Source organism: Carettochelys insculpta, chromosome 3 (assembly GCF_033958435.1).
Source record: "Carettochelys insculpta isolate YL-2023 chromosome 3, ASM3395843v1, whole genome shotgun sequence".
In the NCBI taxonomy this organism is placed as follows: Eukaryota; Metazoa; Chordata; order Testudines; family Carettochelyidae; genus Carettochelys; species Carettochelys insculpta.
This window is the reverse complement of record NC_134139.1, coordinates 32436855-32457241: the sequence shown is the minus strand read 5'-3', so window position 1 is coordinate 32457241 and position 20387 is coordinate 32436855. Positions and strand designations below refer to the sequence as shown.

At 52.5% G+C, this 20387-nt stretch overlaps 1 protein-coding gene across 3 annotated transcripts in view; it reads left to right on the top strand.

Moving 5' to 3' along the window:
- LOC142010929 (synaptotagmin-14-like) overlaps positions 1–20387 on the top strand; it is a 72488-nt gene that overhangs the window by 50048 nt on the left and 2053 nt on the right. The window lies entirely within an intron of this gene.

Sequence of the window (20387 nt, the reverse complement as noted above, 5' to 3'; positions counted from 1 at the left end):
AACCTATGATGTTTTGTTGGCTTATTTGTGAGCTACAGTGGGGTAAAGAAAGCTGCTTTTGGATGATAGGCTACTTCTCCTGTATGAAGGTGTTCTCATGTGGATCTCAATGGGATCCATGTTGTCATCACATGCTGAAAAAATGGACTAGGTCATTATGAGGAGTAGTGCAGAGACATGGGTTATAGTGTGTTTGATATTCTGATAATATACGGTTTTGTCCCCGTATATCAGCTGAATCTTCCATAATGGTCAGATGCATTACTGTCTGTGGGAGACTGAAATATGGAAGAGGGAAAGCTGCCTGAGACTTAATCCAGTCAAGTTGGAAATGATTTTTGCTGAGGGAAGCTATCAGAAGATATGTCAGGAAATAATATCAGAGTCCTTTGATTGAGAAGTTTGCATGTACAGTAGGGTCTCGACATTTGTGAATGCACATTCATGAATTCAATTATTCGCGAGTGACCTTGCTTCCCCAGGGCTCCAGGTCTGGGAGTGCTGGCGGCTGCTGTGTCTTCCCTGGGGCTTTGGGGCCGGGAGTTCTGGCAGCTGCTGCATCTTCCCCGGGAGCGCCAGCGGCTGCTGCCACTTCCCTGGGGCTCCATGCAGGCAGCGCAGGCAGCCATTACTTCCCTGGGCCCCCCCCCCACTGCCATTCACAAAAATCAACATTCTGAACACAGAACCCTCGTGAATATTGAGACCCTACTATACTAGTTTGTGGATTGAGTTCATAAGTTGATAGTCAGGTTTAAATTCCCAGCGGGTATTTGGAGAAGTTAAGTTGGGTTTTTTCATCTCTGCTGGCCAGAAGCATATGCTCATTTCTTATGTATTCCATGGTTTTGTTACATTGCAATAGTCTAATATCAAGGTATTCTGTGTGGGATGTATAGTAAATCCATCTAGAAACAGCAAGTAATGCAAAATTCAGTAGTTATCTTGTTAAGTGATATCATTTCACAAACGTATTAAGTGGGTATACTATGTGCTTTTCCATACGGGTGTGGGGAGGTGAGTTACTATAAGCTGCCTTGAGTTTAAGCAAATTGAAATGGCTTTTCTACACACAACACAACTTCTTAAAAGGCACAGTAATCCTCTAACTGTGCAATCAGTCATCATTGTCACTAACTCAGTTTGCAACAAATTTATTATATTTGAAAGGTTTGTGTTTTGCATGCACCAAATACTCCATCATACTACTTTATCAGTCCTCCAACCATTGTATCACACTGTTTTGTGTGCTGCTGTGACCAACCTGTCTGTTAACTATCTGCCCCCCATGGCTCTGGGGTCAAATTGATTAGATGTCTCCTGCCATGTTGAAAAGCTGGCATTGGGCCAGGATTTTTACACTTGTTCCTAGATTGTAATACATCGGTTCTGTTACACAAGTGCTACACAATACCTTGTGAATCTACACTGAGCCATACAGAGTTCTAAACATCGGGGGAGAAGCAATAGAGCAACCATTTCTTCTTCTTCGAATGATTACTCATGTGCATTCCAATTTGGGGGTGCGTCTACACTAGCTGGCTACTTCGAAGTAGCTGGCACAACATTGAAATAGCACGCATCGTATCTACACATGCCGTGTGCTATTTCGACATTGAAATCGACATTAGGTGGCGAGATGTCGAAATCGCTATTCCCATCCGAAGATGGGAATAGCGCCCTACTTCGACATTCAACGTCGAATGTCAAGACAATCCGCGTCCTGCTACTTTGAAATAGTGGGGTCCTCCACGGCAGCCATCAGCTGAGGGGTTGAGAGATTCTCTGTTCAGCCCCTGTGGGGCTCTATGGTCACTGTGTGCAGCAGCCCTTAGCCCAGGGCTTCTGCCGGCGGCGGCGGCTGCTGCTGCTGCAGCTGGGGGTCTACGCTGCCTGCACAGGGTCTGCAACCAGTTGTTGGCTCTGTGGATCTTGTGCTGTGCAGGCTGTGTGTGTCTGGGAGGGGGCTTTTAAGGGAGTGGCTTGGGGCTTTGCTGGCCCCTTATTTCAAGTGTGTGTGTGTGTGTGTGTGGACGCTCCGCATTTCCTTCCGGGGCAGCTCCTTTCAACATTCTCCGTCGCTACTTCAATGTTGAACGTCGATGGCACCAGCCCTGGAGGATGTGTAGATGATACGCGTCAAAGTAGCCTATTTCGATGTTCTTATGTTGAAATAGGCTACTTCGACAAAGCGTGCTAGTGTAGACGTAGCCTGGGTGTGTGCTGGGCACATGCCTGGTTGCTAGAAGCTTTTTGCCCTAGCTGGTACTCCTAGGGTCGGTGTGGCGCCTGTATGGCCACCCACCCCGCCTCCTGCTCAGTTCCTTCTTGCTGCACTGTTGGTTGCTGGAGCTCCCTCATTAAGTGTTTGCTGGTAGTCTTTATTGTTTTAATGAGTTGTAAATAGTTTAGATAGTTATATTTCATAGGTAAATAGCTCTTCTTAGCACCCAGTGAGCCAAGGTGGGTCTTTAACCCCCTCGGCACCAGGGGATGCCTGGCTCCCTGGGATTTAAAAACTGTTCAGAATGTGGCAAACGAATGCCTAAAAGCGACCCGCATAAGGCATGTTTGAGTTGCCTCGGTGAGGCTCACCTCTGGGAGCGCTGCTCTATTTTCAAGGCTTTCAAGCCTAGGACTTTAAAAGATAGAGCTCAAAGGCTGAAGGTTCTACTAATGGAATCAGCCTTGCACCCAGACATTTCTCCAGCAGGAATTCAGAGTGCTGCATCGTCGGTGCAGAGCGCTCCAGCACTGTTGGTATCGTCGGAAAGTTCCCGGCACTGAGAGCACTCAACCCTCTTGGAGATGTCCAGTCGCACCCCAGAGCTGCCTCCACTGTGCCCGGACCTGCTGACACAGGAGGAGAAGAAGAGGCTGCGGCACCCCAGTCTCCAGGTGGTGCATCTCACAGCATGGAGGCTCTGTGGCTGAGACCGGTCGAGCTGGCCTGCTCTGAACTTATCAGGGAAGTATTGTTGAACAGCAGGAAACCCTCTATGAAGGAAAGATATGTAGCAAAATGGAAAAGGTTTACCATATGGGCCACTCAAAAGGAGTTGTTCCTGGTAGAGGCCCCAATAATAGACTACTTGCTGGCCCTAAGGCAGACAGGGCTGTCACTAACCTCCCTAAAAGTGCACTTGGCAGCCATTTTGGCGTTTTACGCAGGGGCCTGGAGGTCATTGGTCTTCTCAGACCTGGTGGTAAGGGTGCATGAAGGGAATGGAAAGAGTCAAACCACAGGTTCAGGTCCCCATGCCAACGTGGGACCTTAATTTGGTTTTGTCTAAGCTTTTGGTCCCCCATTTGAACCTCTCACCTCCTATGTTGTTCCTTACCTACAAGGTGGCATTCTGGTGGCCATTACCTCAGCCAGAATGGCGTCAGAGTTCAGGGCCCTGATAGTGAACCCACTTTATATGGTGTTCCACAAAGATAAGGTAATGCTGAGACCCCACCCAGTGTTTCATGCCTCCCATAGGGAGCAGAGCTTACACACTTTGGATGTCCGGAGGGCACTGGCCTTTGATATGGACAGGACCAAACCCTTCCAGAAATTGCAGCAGTTGTTTGTTGCAGTGGGAGACAAGATGAAGGGGCACCCAGTCTCCTCTCAGCGGATCTCCTCCTGGATAGTGGCCTGTATCAGAGAGTGCTGCAAGCTGGCAGGGGTTCCCCCTCCTCCGATCAGGGCTTGCTCCACTAGGGCACAGGCATCCTCTGCAGCGTTCTTGGCCAAGGTCCCTATCCAGGACATCTGCAGGGCGGCCACTTGGTCATCCATTCATATGTTCGCAGCTCGTTACGCAGCATGCATGGGAAGACGCTGCGGTGGGCAAGGCTGTCCTGCACTCCTTTCGGGGCTTTGACCCTGCTTCCTAGACAGTGGCTTGCATTCACCCAAATTGGAATGCACGCTAGCAATCACTCGAAGAAGAAAAGACAGTCACCTGTTCTGTAACTGGTGTTCTTTGAGATGTGTTGCTCATGCCCATTCCAAAACCCTCCCGCCTTCCCCTCTGTTGGAATAGCTGGCAAGAAGGAACTGAGGTGAGGGGGGTGGGTCGGGCGGCGCATATATGGGCGGCCATACGGGCGCCACTCCAGGGGCACCGCATTGACCCTAGGGCTACCGGCTAGGGCAAAAAGCTTCCGGCAACTGGGCGTGGGCCCTGCGCACACCCAAATTGGAATGGACATGAGCAACACATCTCGAAGAACACCAGTTACAGAACAGGTAACTGTCTTTTGCCAACAATCACCACAATAAAGAAGTCTTTATAGATCCTGTGAAATGGCTGGCTGAGAAGGGTTACAGGTGAGACACTAATCAGTGTCACCAGAAGAGCAAAGTGCATAGTAGTCTTTACAAGAAAACCAGAGATGCAGACCAAATGTCCAGTAATGCTCCTGTATCGTGTCCATTTTATGAGGCACTTGACAGGATTGTTTTTTTAGGCACACCACTGTCAAACTCAGCTCATGTGCGGACAGTGCTGACATTGTAGCTGCTGTTAGCAAAGAGACTGTGGATCCCAAGCAAGACACAGATTCAGAGGAGAATGGGGGAGATCTTCACAAATAGATAAGGGTCTTTTTTCCAACAAAACCTAATGGTTTTCATATGGACACCGTAGCCTGATACTTAATCCAGAACACAGGATGATGATCCTTTTGAGAGGACCTGAGCATGGAAATAATCTATTTTATAATTTATTATGCTTTACAGTGACAGTAAATTCTTGTGCCTGGTAGCATTCTCCATTTGTAGTGGATTTGCACTAGAGGATTTCTGAGCTTCTAGCTCCTGCTTCCTTCTCTCTCTCACCTAGTGCTGTCTCCCTTGTTCCACTAAACATGTTTTCAAAATGGCAAAGGCACCAAGTATCCAGCTTTTAACTCATTCAGACATCCCAAACCATGGATTGTTTACAACTGATGGAGTGGAAGGCAAATATCAATCTACTTATTTCCTTTTTCCTGCCTGCATCTCTCCTGGCTGGTGAATGTGGATCCCCCAGCAGCCGTATTTGCATGCCCAAAATGGCACCCATGTATTGTGGCCCAACCTCTCTCCCCTTGGCCAGTAGATTCAAATAACGAAACCTTGTAGTTGTATAAAGTTTAAAAACTTGCTGAAACATTTGGTGTAGGGGAAAAATGGCTAGCTTAGATTTCACAATTTACATGAAGTGTATGTAGACATAAGGATTACACACCTGTACAGCTATTTTGGCTATTGCTCCCAGGGAAGGGACATCAAGTACTCCTTTCAACACTGGAGCCAGAGTTTCATACAGAAAAGAAGTTTAGGTTAATTTTATTTTCAATTTAGTTAGTGTTCAGGAGGCATATATAGGTAAAGTGATTGCATAGATTTACAGTTTTTGAGGCCACCAGCTCAGGTAGATCAAGTATGTTTTCCTTATTGCACTCAATTATACAAATACCACATACTGACGTTCATAGCATTATATATAGAAAAAGACCAAGAGCCCTTAAAGTTTCAAGCAATCAGTACAAAACCAAATCTGTTCTTTTTTTCTCTGCACTTTCTTCATGTCTGCAGAAGTGTTAAAGCAGAATTAAAGGCAAAGAAGTGTTCTCTATTTGTATGGATGTTTCACGGCACCCTGGTTGCTGCCACCAACATTTCTTGAAATGCCCTGCCATTCCTGCAGCACTGCTGGGGAGGATCTTCTTGGTAAATAACATTGCAGCACATTGCTGGTCTGCTCTTTGCCTTTTTAAATAAGTCCCTTCACTGCTGACTTATCAGCCATATCAATGTAACATGGTCAAGAGTGCCTTTAAAATGTGCTGAATGTATTACTGTCCAATCCATTGCTACAATCTAGCCACCCCCATCCCTGTTGTCTATACACATCATCAAGCCAGTCAACACAAATGATACAAAAATACAGCATATACTTTAAGACCCGGTCTGGGATTTGCACCCCAGCCACTGACACTGAGCCACATCACCCTTTTATGCATTTTATTTCAAAGCTGCTGTATGAACTATAGGACTTGCCCCGGAGACACACACCCACTCTTCTGCCCCCAGACATCCTTAAAAGTGTAGCATACACCAGGTGGAGGAGGAGCAGGATATGGTCTATGGAACAGATCCGGCCCTCCAAGCCTTTTGATCTGGCTCCCGGCCCACCACCTGTGGCAGTGGAGTGGGGAGAGCATTGGATGTTTCCCTGCCCCCAGTCAAATTTCTCAGCTCCCTTTAGCCAGTTTCTTGTGCTGCCCTCATGCCCAATAAAATCTCTCGGCTCCTGTGGGCAGGTTTCCAGTCAATAGGAGCTGAGTGATTTTTTTTTTTTTTTTTGTTTTGGGGTGGGGGGTGGGTGGGGAGCACATGAAATTGGCCAATGGGAGCTGAGGTGTGGGGCAGCAGCAGTGCAGCACAATTACTCAGCTCCCATTAGCCAGTTTCACATAGACCAGCCAGTGGGCTGGCGCTACTGGAAGAGAAGACAGCATACTTAAGAGTGCTGCTGGTCAGGAGCTGCTTAGATGTGCAACTCCTGCCGGAGTTTGCCTCTGGCTCTGCATCCCAACTTCCTCCTAGATCTCACTCCTATAACCCTCTCCCAGGCTAAAATCCTCTCCTGTACTCATAGCCCCTCCCAGATCCTGCACCCCATCCCTCTACCCCAGATCACTGCCCATACCCTCTGCACCCCCCCATACTCCAGGTCGCAAGTCCCTCTCAGTCCCTGCACCTGTTCATACATCCCTTCCCCAGGCCAGAATTCTCTCCTAAACCCATAGCCCTTCCTGGACCCTACATCCCAATGCCCTGTCTCAGGTTACAACTCCCTCTCACACACTCCACTCTCCTGCAACCCAGTCCCCTACCCCAAGTTCCCTTCTATACCTAACCTCCATTCCAGACCCCACACCACCTCCATAGAAAATCTTGGCATAGCCCCCATCAAAAATTATTACCCACCCTGGCACATACAGTGGGACACAACGTAGGGAAGGAGTAAGGATGAACACAATTTACTGTGATATTTTCAAAGACCGAGATGAATCTCTAGAAGAAATTTAGAAACAGAAGTAATACTTTCCTTCTGTTGAAGTAATACTAATCTGAACAATAGCTACTTACTGGCTTTTATCCTTCCTAGCTGTTGCAGTTAATTTGATGAGACCCTCAAAGACCGGTCTTTTATCAATAGCTGAGCTGCAGGCAAATGTGAGGGTAAAGAAGTGGATGCCATAAGATGTGACTGCAGTTCTGATTGACTTCTAGGGTATGTCTACACTTAAAATGTTGCAGCAGCAGTGCTTTTGTGCAAACACTATAAAAGTAAGGGCTTTCCTTCTTTCAGTTACTTCCTCTTGAGATGGATTATCTAAGTCAACAAAAGAATTCTTGCGTCAACTTAGCACTGTCCACATTGGTGTAAGGTTGGCATAGCCTCCTCTCTGAGATGTGCAGATTTTTTTTTTATGCCCCTGAGATATATAGTTATGTCAGCACAGGTTTTCATTATAGATCAAATGCAAAGCCACCAAGCACCAGAAGAGTATTTTGTTAATTGAGTAGGAAGAAGGTAGGCAGCTGGATAGAGACAGCATGGATCCTGACCCATGTTACCATTTGCCTGACCATGGGCATTGTCGAGAAGGATGGGTATGTGCAGAGAGCTTCTGGAGGCAATTAACAGGCAAAGTGCTTTGCTGGAGCATATGTTGCTATTGGGCCAACAGCCAATGCAGCATCCTCAAGTAGGACCCTGTCATGTTCTCCAACCCTTAGATAATACAGGTTACTGGGATCAGCAGCAGATACACCCTGTGGTTACCTCACAACTGTGTAGTCCATGAGTTTCAAACTCCTGGCCTGTTGGCCATCCACAGCCCAAACACTTGCCCAATCTGGGCCATAAACTATTTTTTAAAAAGTTATTTAGACAGGGTTCTCCACAGGGGAAGGCAAGAACAGCAGTGCAGGAAAGCCAATCTAGTCTGAGCCATCCACTCCAGCAGATTCTATTCTCCCACACTGTCCCAGCCCCTCACGCATGGTGATCAGAAGGAGAATTAAAACTTTCACATGCTTGTGACCAGGAATGCGTGCTGCCTCCTTCTCATTGCTGTCTGAGGGCTCTTTTCCATTGCACTGTTTGTAAATGTTTCATAATCGTACATTGTCACTTTTAAGTTCTATATTTTTATTTATTTATAAGCTTGAAATTTTCTCAAAGTTTTATTTTCTATGGCTGTGTCTACACATGCATGTTATTTCTAAAAGACCAGCCCTCTTTCAAAAGAACAGAGGGATCGTGTACACATGCCATGTGCTCTTTCGATCAGAAATCAGAGGAGCGCGTTCCAGACGTCGAAAGCCGGAGCCCAATCCCATAGTGGGAAGGGCATGCCCCCCCCCCAGTCGAAAAACAACATCGAAAGAAGGCATGTGTAGGCGCTCCACAGCCTGCTCTTACGAAAGAGGAGTCCTCCAGGCTGGCATCCAGCCGGAGCGCGGAGACGCCCTGCCCTGGAGATCAGAGCTCTATGACCCACATGTGCAGCTGCTCTTAAAGCTGCATGGACCCGGAAACACATGGTAGGAAGCTGAGAGGAGGCAAGCTGTCAGCATACAAGCTGCTAACAGCAAGCCTGCTCAGCCACCCCCGATGACAACCCAGGCCACATGACCAGCACCTGGCAGCCCCCTGAGCCCAGGGCTCCCCCTCTGAGCCCTCACAGGGATCCCAGGAGCCCGGCCCAAAAAAGAAGAAAAGGGGCCCCTCCTGGACAGACCCTGAACTCTGTGACCTCCTGGGCCTCTGGAAGGAGAAGGAGGCCCTCCGGAGATGGGGGTCAAGCAGAGGAATGCCGCTGCATTCACCCTCCTGGCCCATGGAGCTGCCATTTCCTCAAGGTCATCCAGCCAGGCCATGGGGAGCCGGGCATCACCAGAGATCATCATGGTCCCCCTGGTAAGTGCACACTGGGTCTGGCAACCCGGCTGGCAGGGCAGGGGTAGCACCTCTGCCAGTGGACTGGGAAGAGTCCTGGAGGCCCAGGGCCAGACACCCCGGCTGGCTGCAGCCCCCAGCCTGCCTGTGCCACCCAGAACCCAGACCCGTGGACAGCTCTGGGCACCTGGTTGCCCAGTGGGACGTCCATGGGCCGGCCCACACCTGGGGATGGTCTCACCTGGGGGTGGGGGGCGGTAATCCTGTGCGCATGCATTGCTGCATGGATGCCATGCCCCCTATGGCTGGGCCATGGTTCGGGGGGGGATGGGAGGTGAGGGACAGGGGGATGGGGTCCTGCTCAGGGACTGACATGCTGTCTGTTTCCCCTTCCAGGCGCAGTAAGCGAGAGCTCACACAGCCCATCGACCTCACAGAGCCCATCGGCCTTGGTGGTACGTGAGAGCCCCCCCGCAGGCATCGGACAGGGTCTAGGCACCTACAGCCACACCAATGCAGGGAATGACCTCGCCAGCCTCCGCCAGGCAGAGCTCATGGAGTGCCACCTCCAGCTGGAGGAGGTTGACCTGGTGTGGTGGAGGGCGGCATGGGACTGGCTCATGTCCTGCCTGGAGGGCATCCACGGGACTCTGCAGGAGCACGTGGGCAACGTGGCATGGCTGCTGGCCCTACACTCACAAGCACACGCACTCTCTGCCCTGCCCTGCCCCGCCCCACCCCACCCCGATTTCCCCCCTGCCGTTCCACCCTACCTTCCGGTGCTCCCTGCCCTGTCTCAGCCCCACCATGGAGCTCGCTCTCGGGGAGGGGAAGGGGATCCTAGTGTAGGCAGGGTTCTTGGCCCACAACCCCCTCGCCAGAGTGACCCTCCCTGTTCAGGCCCCTGCCTATCCTCCTCCCAGTTCAGGACTTCCCACCCCCACCTCCTGGTTCACACCCCTCCTGCCCCAGTTCAGGACTCCCCACCCCCACCTCCTCCTGGTTCAGGCCCCTGCCCACCCACCTCCCAGTTCAGGATCCCCCGACCTGTAGCATACAAAGATGTTCCCCCACCCACACTGTAAATAGTTAAAGGTTAAAATACTACACTGGCTTGGTTTATTATAAATGTTTATTGTCCACCAATGCCCGTGTCCTGTGGTCCTGCTGTGGGGGAGGCATGGGTGTGGTGGCGGTGGTGCGTTGGGGGGGGCAGGGGGTGGGCATTGGTGGCGGGGTCAGTGCGGCCCAGGGATGAGGCTTACCCAGAGGGCCTCCCGGATCTGGACCCTGTCATGGTTTGCCTGGTGACATTGGCTGGCTGCTGGAACCCCATTGTAGCCTCGGCCGCCCACCCCTGCATGAAGGCGTTCCCCTTGCCCTCCATGATGTTGCGGAGGGCGCAGCAGGTGCCCACCACTTGTGGGACATTGTGCACCGTGACATTGAGGTGGGTGAGGAGGCACTGCCACTGCCTCTTGAGGCACCTGAAGGCCTGCTCGACCATGTGCCAGGCCTGGTTGAAGTGGGTGTTGAAGGCCTCCCGGCTGGGGTCAAGATAGCCAGTGTGGGTCCGCATCAGCCACAACAGTAGGGAATATGCTGCATCCACAACCATGCATAGTGGCATGGTGGTGTCCCCAACTGGCATCTCCCGCTGGGGGATGATGGTGCCGGCCTCCAGACGCTGGCACAGGCCGCCATTGTGGAAGACCCTGCTGTCGGAGGTTCACCCCGACCAGCCCACATAGATGTCCATGACCCTGCCTTTGTGGTCCACCAGGGCCTGGGGGAGCACCAAGTGGTAGCTCTTCTGGTTGATATAGTGGCTAGTGCTGTATGGTGGGGCATGGCTGGGGATGTGCACCGAAGCTGTTCAGGAGCCTTAACGAGGAGAAACCCCTGACGATGGCATCCCAGACCGTGACACAGACAACCTGATGCAGGAGCATGGTGTTTGTGACATGGACAGCCTGTATGGGAGGTAGGCCATGCACTCTCATGAGGGAGTGGCAGGGTGTTCCCAGCCAGCTCTCCCCTCCCAGGCCCCTCCTGGCCAGCAGCCCCCCAGGATCCTTGTGCCCATGGGCCCCCTCCCCGTGGTGGGGGTGTGCCCAGGCCCAGCTTACTTCCATGAGCACTGCTCCAACAGTGGCCTTTCCCATCCCCAACGGGTGCCCCACCGAGTGGTAGGAGTCCGGGGTGGCCAGTTTCCATATCGCAGTTGTGACCTGGTTCTCGAGGTGCAGTGCAGGCTGCATGGTGGTGTCCTGGTGCCTCAATGTGGGTGCCAGCCAGTGGCACAGCTCCTGAAGGGTGTCCCAGCCCATGCGAAAGTTCTGGAGCCAGGTGGCATTGCCTCAGAACCATTCGCACCCACCAGTCTGAACTGCTGGGGTGGCTCCATAGGCACCAGGGTGCAAGGGGGTGGGGTGCAAGCTGGGGGGGGGGTCCTGTGTTCTCAGGGGGGATGCTCTGTCTCCCCAGAAGGAGGGGGCAGCTGCAGTGACCATGCAGACGAGGTGCGCAACAGTGCCCACGATGTCTGCATCTAGTGCAAGGAGCAGGGTGTCGTTGGCCATGGTGCTGCTACGCTGGGGTCTGCATTGCTGCTGGCAGCTCAGTGGTCCTCGGCTAGTGCAGGGCAGGGGAACTGGAGGGGGTCCTTTAATGCGGCAGCTGGCTGTGGGTCCCAGAAGGTCTTGGTGGCCATGCGACCCCATCCGTGGCATCTCCGCCTCCCTTCTTTCGAAAAAGCACTTACACATGCATGGGCGCGCTCTTTCGAAATACCGGGACGGATAATTGAAAGAGGGGGTTGGAACTGCGATCCGCCTTTGCCGTGTGGTCGTGTTCTTTTGAAAGCCGGTAGGTCAATTTTTGGCTTTCGATTTTGCCTTTTTGTTGGTGGGCTCTTGTGTAGACACAAGTCTATGTGTTTTGTACTGGCGCAATTTATACAATAAAGACGATAAAATGCATCTTAAAAAACTACAGTGCATGAAATATGCCCAGACATCCATTCTTCACACGAGTACTATATTCGGTTTTAAAAAATAAAAATCACCTCCTTAGAATGTGAAATATATGCTAAAACCTGCATGTGCCACACCCGTGCTGTGTGATTATGTAAAAATTCATAAAATCATCTCCAATATTCAACAAATGTACACTTCCTCTCCTATTCCCCCATATTACTACTGATAGCATAGCTGAATGCTTTGAAACCCTTTCCTTCAAAAAAGGGCAAAAGGCAGGTAGTGACATGGGAATTTCAACTTTGCAATAGATACCTGGCGTGTTGCTCAGACCACTTAATAAACCTTTCCAGCATTGGCTCTCACCCAGTCTTGTGGTTCATACCTTTACTCTTTCTGCTGTTGTACAGAAGACAGCGTGCATTTATAATCTGCCTTGCATGGACATAGTTTTTCATGTTTCTACTCTTCAAATTTTTCTCCCCCTGACATAAGCATCTCGTTACAGTGACACAGTAACACCACCTTCCTGAGTGGCATTGAGCCGTGGTCAAGGTCCTGAGCTTGATGCAGCCTGACTGTAGATGTACCTTGTTGTAGACACTATGTTGACTGTGATAGTCCTAGCAACTGTCCAGCAATGCCCAACGCTGACTGCTCTAGTCACATTTGTGAACTCATTGCCCAGAGATCATGGAGCTAGAAGGCCTCTCCCAGCACTCTTTTAAAGCCCCATAAATTTTGAAATGCCTTTTGTGATTTGTTCATCTTGCACAACTAGAAGATCTCCATTATTGTGGGCAACTGACTGTGCTGGCTGCACATTCCAGATCTGCTCTAGCTGGGATTGGACAGGACATACTGGATGTTCTGGGCCTGTAGGGAGGAAAAGACTGTGCAAGCACCGCTTTCATCAGCCTTAGAAATGTGGACATCTGAGTTGATTGCGTGGGGGATGAAGTAGTAGTACAATGGTGATCATCAGTAATGCTGCATAAAAGCAAAGGAGCTGCGTTAGGCGTATCAGAAGGTCAGAGGGACCCACATTTGAGTGACACATTTTATCATTATCTAGCATGCCACCATGGAGACTTCCAAGGAGATCTGAGTTGATTGCGTGGGGGATGAAGTAGTAGTACAATGGTGATCATCAGTAATGCTGCATAAAAGCAAAGGAGCTGCGTTAGGCGTATCAGAAGGTCAGAGGGACCCACATTTGAGTGACACATTTTATCATTATCTAGCATGCCACCATGGAGACTTCCAAGGAGATCTAGTCATAGGACCGTGGCATTGACAACAAAGAGAATAGAGTGCCAACTGAGCTCTGAGCTGTAGCCTGTTTGAAATTCCACTGCTGTGCAGTCAATGCCAGTAGTTGAGCATGGGTAAGCTAGGAGCAAGGGAAGAAGCCTTGGTGTAGGGTGCGAGAAGAGTTTGTAACGGTCCCATGAGAGCAGATGGACCCCTCTGTGAATCCTCAGGAGAATCTAAACAGACCACTCTGTGCAAGGTGAAAGCTGCAAAACTAACTGTCATGGGAACAGCTGCAGAACAAGCCGCGCTTGCCAAGATTTCAAGGCTATGCTGGCAGTAGGCCACAAGAGATAGTGATAAGAAATGCATAGGCAATTTTAGGCAATCTTATGTTAATGAGCTCAGCTTTATCAGCTAGTGTTAGGAGGCCTGTTACAGAGCCTTTCCCCGAGCGAAGCTCCGGCGCGTCAGGTTTCCCCCCATGGGTGACTGCGGTGTCTCCGGGGCTCCCGCCGCGGGTGTCACGCGCTTTCAATAAACCAAATATAGCACTCTCCTTCTGGGTGCAGCCTTGTCTCTGGGGAATCCGAGCCCGGTTGGCTACACTTGGGTAAGTGTGTAAATGAATTTTTACTGTTGTAGAGCTTCCTGAACCAATGGGATATGATGTAGGCTTCTTTCCGCAGATCATTATGTCGCTATTGGGAAGAGAGCCACATCTTGTAGCTTTCTGAATGCTCCTGCAGTCTCAAAAGTCCGAGCATCATGATTTTTCTTGATCAGTCAATACAGATGCCTGTGAATTGTCCCCAGTGATCCATCAGTGCTTGTTTTGTCATTATTCATGGGGGACTTAGGGGCTACGTCTACACGTGCACGCTACATCGAAATAGCTTATTTCAATGTAGCGACATTGAAATAGGCTATTTCGATGAATAACGTCTACACATTCTCCAGGGCTAGCAACGTCGATGTTCAACGTCGACGTTGGGCAGCACCACATCGAAATAGGCGCTGCGAGGGAATGTCTACACACCGAAGTAGCACACATCGAAATAAGGGTGCCAGGAACAGCTGCAGACAGGGTCACAGGGCGGACTAGCGCTTCCGGGGCAACAGCTAGCTGCTCCCTTAAAGGGCCCCTCCCAGACACACGCAGCCTGCACAGCATGCAGTCTGCAGAGCCATAGGCACGCACACCTCGAGCGATGCAGGCATGGTCCCCCAGCAGCAGCAGCAGCAGCCAGAGGTCCACCCAGCCGCCCCTGTAGGAGCAGTGCTCGCCCTGCTCCATGCCATGCAGGAGGCAGCTGAGCATGTCCTTGCCACAGAGGAGGACGCAATCCCCAACCCTGCAGCACCCCGCCCCACCCCCGCCTCATACACTGCCGGCTGTGGAGCTACCCCACCAGCACCGACTGGTGGGAGCGGTTGGTGCTCGGAGAGTGGGACGATGACTGCTGGCTCCAGAACTTTCTCACGAGCCGGCAGACATTTCTGCAGCTATGCCAGTGGCTCACCCCCTCACTGAGGCACCAGGACACCTTCATGCGGCGTGCCCTCAGTGTGAAGAAACGGGTCGGCATCACTGTCTGGAAGCTGGCCACTCCAGACAGCTACCGATCCATGGGCCAGCAGTTTGGCATGGGCAAGGCCACTGTCGGGGCTGTCCTCATGGAGGTAAGAGGACCCACGGGGGGAGGGGGAGGCAACCCTGGCAGGGGAGGGCCACACACACCCTGCACACCCCTCATTGGTGCTCTCCCCTGTGCTTCCCCTGCAGGTCGTCCACACCATCAACGCCCTGCTCCTCCACAGGCTCGTGAGGCTTCGGGACCCAGATGCTGCCATCACGGGCTTTGCCACCCTGGGCTTCCCCAATTGCTTCGGGGCTCTGGATGGGACCCACATCCCCATCCGCGCCCTGGAGCACAGTGGAGGACGCTACTTAAACAGGAAGGGCTACCACTCAGTGGTCCTCCAGGCCTTGGTGGACAGCCGGAGCCGTTTCCTGGACATTTATGTGGGCTGGCCTGGTAGCACCCACGACGCCTGGGTATTCCGGAACTCGGGTCTGTGCCGCCGGCTGGAGGCGGGGACCTACATCCCTCAGCGGCAGATCCCTGTGGGGGACACCACCATGCCCCTCTGCGTCATCGCAGATGCGGCATACCCCCTCCGGCCCTGGCTCGTGCACCCTTACATGGGCAATCTGTCAGCCAGCCAGGAGCGCTTCAACCTGCGCCTGAACCACGCGCGCTAGGTGGTAGAGCGCACATTTGGGCGCCTCAAAGGGCGCTGGAGGTGTCTCCTCACCCGCCTTGATGGGGGCCCTACCAACATCCCCCAGATTGTGGGCATGTGCAGCGCCCTACACAACCTCATGGAGAGCAAGGGGGAGGCCTTCTTTCAGGGCTGGGCTGTGAAGGCCGGCAGGGCCGATGTGCAGCCACCCCCTGCCTCCAGTCACCAGGTGGACCCCGAAGGGACCTGGGTCTGGGAGGCCCTGCAGGCCCAGTTCGACGAGGCTGCGGGTTGAACACTGGCAGGCCCCCTACTGCACCCCCCCATCCTCCACAACACTCTGCCCCTACGCCCACACCATAGAGCATCCAAGAGCACACCCCCCCACTTTTCTTGTAAATAAAAGCAGACATTTGTTCGTCAGATCAAATATCTGTAGAACTCTTATTATTATTATCAAGACTAACTATTTACAGACAAAATCAAACTTATATATATATATATATGTATTATAAATAAGGATAAGATGAAAGGGGAAGACAAGGAAGGGGAGAACTATGTACATGGGGGAGCAAGGATCAGCATAGCAACAGGGGTCTAATATAAAAACTATTTACAAAATAACATTAAACTGGGGGGAATATATACAAAGGGGGAGGGGGGGCGACGTCCTGGGCCCCACACCCCCTAATGTCCAGCGCTAGGGGTGGGCGGCCATGACCCATGCCGTGGCCTCAGCCCTGGCCTGGGCTGGCTGGGGGCCAGGCGGACCGGTAGATATGGCTGGCGGGTGTCAGCTGGCCCCAGCTCCCCCTCGGCGGAAGGGCCCTCGGTGACGGTGCGACGGCGGACGGCGCAGCGGGTCGAGCAGGCAGGGCGGGTGCAGCGGCGGCCAGCGCAGCATGGGGGGCCAGGTAGTTGGCGATACGGTTGAAGGTCTGCATGAAGGCCCCCCATGCCTCCTGGCGCCAGGCCAGCGCCTGCTCCTGCAGCTGGAGGCAGTGCTTCTCCACCTACAGCCGCTGCTCAGCGACCTCCAGCTGCCGACGGTGGAGGGCCAGCAGCTGGGGGTCCATCGCCGTCGGGTGGTGCTGGGTCCGCTGTCTTCCCCGCTGTGGGGCTGGTCGGTCCTCCGCCGAGGGGCTGGCCTGGAGTGATGGCCCCGGTGGGCTGTCCGGGACCACTGACACCTCACTGGCGCGCTCCGGTCCTTCCGATGGTGCAGCTGCGGAACACAGGAGGGGGGGAAGAAGAGTGGAGACAGCCGTTAGTGTGGGCCTCGAGCCGTGGCCCTTGTCCCCCCACCCCTCTGCTGCTGGTTCCCCATCCCCATCAGGAGATGCTGCTGCTGCAGATGGGTGTCCCACCCCCTCCCCCCGGGGGACCCTAGAGGTTCCGCTCCCCCCAGCCCCAGGGATGGGGCATGGCACTGTCGTGCTGGGGGGCAGGGCTGATTCCCTCTTCTGAGGGACATGCCACTGCTGTCCTTGGGGCCATGGTCATCTGGGCATGTGGAGGGCCCTGGTCATATCTATTACCCCCGCCCTTCAACCCCGGGGGTGTGCACCAGGGGGTTACATACCTGATGGTCCACTCCCACGGTCGGGGGACACCCAGTGGGCAGATGCCCGGCTGGAGCTCTGCAATGGGATGGCGATCTGCAGGCCAGCGTCGCTGGAGGAGGACTCCCCCTCCTCCTCCTCCTGTACCCTGGGGGTGGGCTCCTGGGGGGGCCCCCGGGCTGCGGGGCTTGCCTCCAGGGCAGACTCTGCCTCCGGGGCCTGCTGGGGCTCGTCGGCTGAGGTATCAAGCGTGGCAGGAGGGGAGGAGGTGTGCTGGGGGCCTAGGATGTCCCTGAGCTCCCTGTAAAAGGGGCAAGTGACGGGGGCAGCCCCAGATCGGCTGGCCGCATCCCGGGCCCAGGCATAACCCTGCCGTAGCTCCTTCACTTTACTCCGGACGTGATCCGGAGTGCGGGCAGGGTGACCCCGGCGGCCAGGCCCTCGGCCAGCCAAGCGAATGCATCCGCGTTCCTCCTCTTGCTCCCCATTACCTGGAGCACCTCCTCCTCACTCCAGAGCCCCAGCAGGTCCTGGATCTCGGCCTCCGTCCAGGAGGGGCCCCGCTGCCGCTTCGCCACCTGGCTGCTGGGCTGGGAGCCCTGGTTCCCCTTGGGGGGGGTCTCCTGGGGGCGCTTGGGGGGCTGGGGGGTGGCCATCGTGGAGGGTGGGGGTGTGTGGGCGCGGAGGAGCGTGCAGGCTAGCCGTGTGGCAATGCTGCTGTCTGCACGCTCTCTCAGCTTCCTGCACAGGAAGGCGGGGAGCTTTAAGGGGCCTCTGCACGCGGCCACCATCGAGCTCAGGGGCTGGGCAGAGCGTCTCTCAACCCCTCAGCTGATGGCCGCCATGGAGAACCCCGCTATTTCAATGTTGCGGGACACGCAACGACTACACGTTCCCTACTTCAACGTTGAACGTCAAAGTAGGGCGCTATTCCCATCCCCTCATGGGGTTAGCGACTTCAACGTCTCGCCGCCTAATGTCGATGTTAACTTCGAAATAGCGCCCAACACGTGTAGCCTTGGCGGGCGCTATTTCGAAGTTGGCGCCGCTACTTCGAAGTAGCTGGCACGTGTAGACGCAGCCCTGCACTGTGCAGAATTTTGCAGAAATTAGCATGTGCTCAGAATTTCCTCCCCTGACCCCCAACAAAAATGGGTTGTAGTGCTGCCAGACACCACAGAACTCTGAAGAGCCCTGCTTGCACATTGGAGACACTTTTGCTGGAGGGAAAGTGAGCTAATGGGTTGGTTAGGGTTGGTCCTGCTTTGGGCAGGGGGCTGGACTCTGATCTCCTGGGATCTCTTCCAGCCCTAAGGTTCTATGATTCTAAAGGGTTCCTGACAACTGCAGTTGTCAGCATGTCCTGAGGAAAGGAAAGGATAGCATGCAGGAAACTCCATGCAAGCGGGGCTGAGCATCTGGCTATTTCTCCCTCTGGCCCCCTTAGCTCTGGGAGGGGAGTGGGGATGCGTGTCTGGGCCAAGGGAGCCCCTGCAGCTGGCCTTGTTGGGGTAGCGGGGGATGGAGGTAGAGAGTAAGGAACTGGGTTGTTATTGGGGTTTCCTTCACTCCACTCCTAGGGGAATTTTTGTGTGTCAGTATTATTGTTATTATTAGTGATGGATATTTTGAAATAAATTATGAAAATAATTGATACTTGTGTGATTATGCAGTGGTTTTTGCTAAAAAATTTTAATTTTTAAAATATTGTATGTAGAATTTTTATACTTTTGACACACAATGCCCCTAGGAATAAGCCATAGAAATGTGCCCCCTTTTTGTGGGTGTACACTGTGACAATGTGTTACGGTGCCAAAATAGGTGTATCAGTGCTTTGCTGTTGCTCCGTCACTGTTTTGGAACCCCACTGCTGCAAATCCATCCACTATAACATGCATATTGCTGAGAATCACAGTCCTGCATAGCAGGAGATGATTAATGTCCCTGCACACTTGCATGACAGCACTCCCCACCGTGGATTTTTTCACCTCCAAGTGATTTTCCACTGACTGATAGAAACCTGCAATGCTGGATTGCTACAGCAGGATCATCCTATGCTTTTCCACTATCACTGCAGCTGTCATTCTGTTGCCTTTGTGTCAGAGGGCTGTGGTGAGCTCTGTACACAGATGCAGGAATGTGGTCTGAACATCTGAAAGTTCTACAGCCGTTCTCATCCTAAGGCTGCATTATGTGTTCTCACCAGTCAGATCTTGTACTTCTGGTCTTGTAACTTAACTGTTCACCACTGTCTGTGTACACAACCAGCAGTCTTGGATTCTTGCAATTGGGTCTCCAACAAATTATCCTTTTACCTATATTTTTCTTGCTGCTTTATGAATACTGGAGAATCACACACTTGCAACATTTGTGACAATATTTCACAGTGGTACAGCTCTATGCTCCTGTCAGAGACGGCTGGAAGCAGAGGACCACAGAGATTTTGTGAGATTTTTAATAAAAGTGCAAAAATTATGAAGTGCAGATGACTTTATGGGATGGAGACAGTTGCACGCTCCGAAAATGGCCTCTTGCTCTGAGTCACACTGGTGCTGTTTGTTTCTGGTTCATGTTGCATTTTCAAAACTACCCAAAAGACCATGCACATGATAGTGGTGGCTCATGGTAGTACTTACCCATAGTGCATTTTACTGTGCATAGGTGCAAGCATATCTGGTGAGACTGTGCAGTGCTGATGGAAGTAGGCAAGTATGTATGCTCATGAGCAGTGTACTGATTGTGGTGGCTGTGTGCTAACGTAACTTGTCAGTGCAATTTGTTAGTGTAGACATACTCTTGGTTACCAGCAATGGTGCCGAGAGGCACTGTGGGCCCTAGGGCAAGGTGGGAGTGGGGCCTGGCTCCAAAACCCGAAGGGGCGGAGTGAAGGGCAGATGGGCCGGGCCCAAGGGTATTTGGCCCTTAGTGCCACCTGGATGGTGATGCTGCTGTCCCACCCCAGCCACATGCAGCAGCACTGCCGTTGTAATTCAAAGGGTCCCAGAGTTCTGGCCGCAGCTGCTGCTACTTTGGCTGGAGCTCTGGGCCCCTTTGAAGTGCTGGGCAACTGCCTCCTTTGCCCCTTCTCCCCCAGCAGGCTTGGTTATTAGTATTTTCCAAAACCTCATGTCCTCCGTGAGTAATCTAGGTTACATATGTTAGATATTCAATGTTGGCCTTTTATCTTCGGGAAGCAGACCCTTCAGAAACTCCTGGAGCCTTTTGTATCTTGTGGAGAGGATTCAGACATCCCTATCTCTACACAGATGCAAAGTGAATTTTCGGTTGTAGATGACATAGTATGAGATCATGACTGTAGCTTCCCTACCTAAACTTGGAGCCCATTCAATGACCGCAGTCCATTTCAACAACCTTGGGAGGCAAAACTCCTGTTG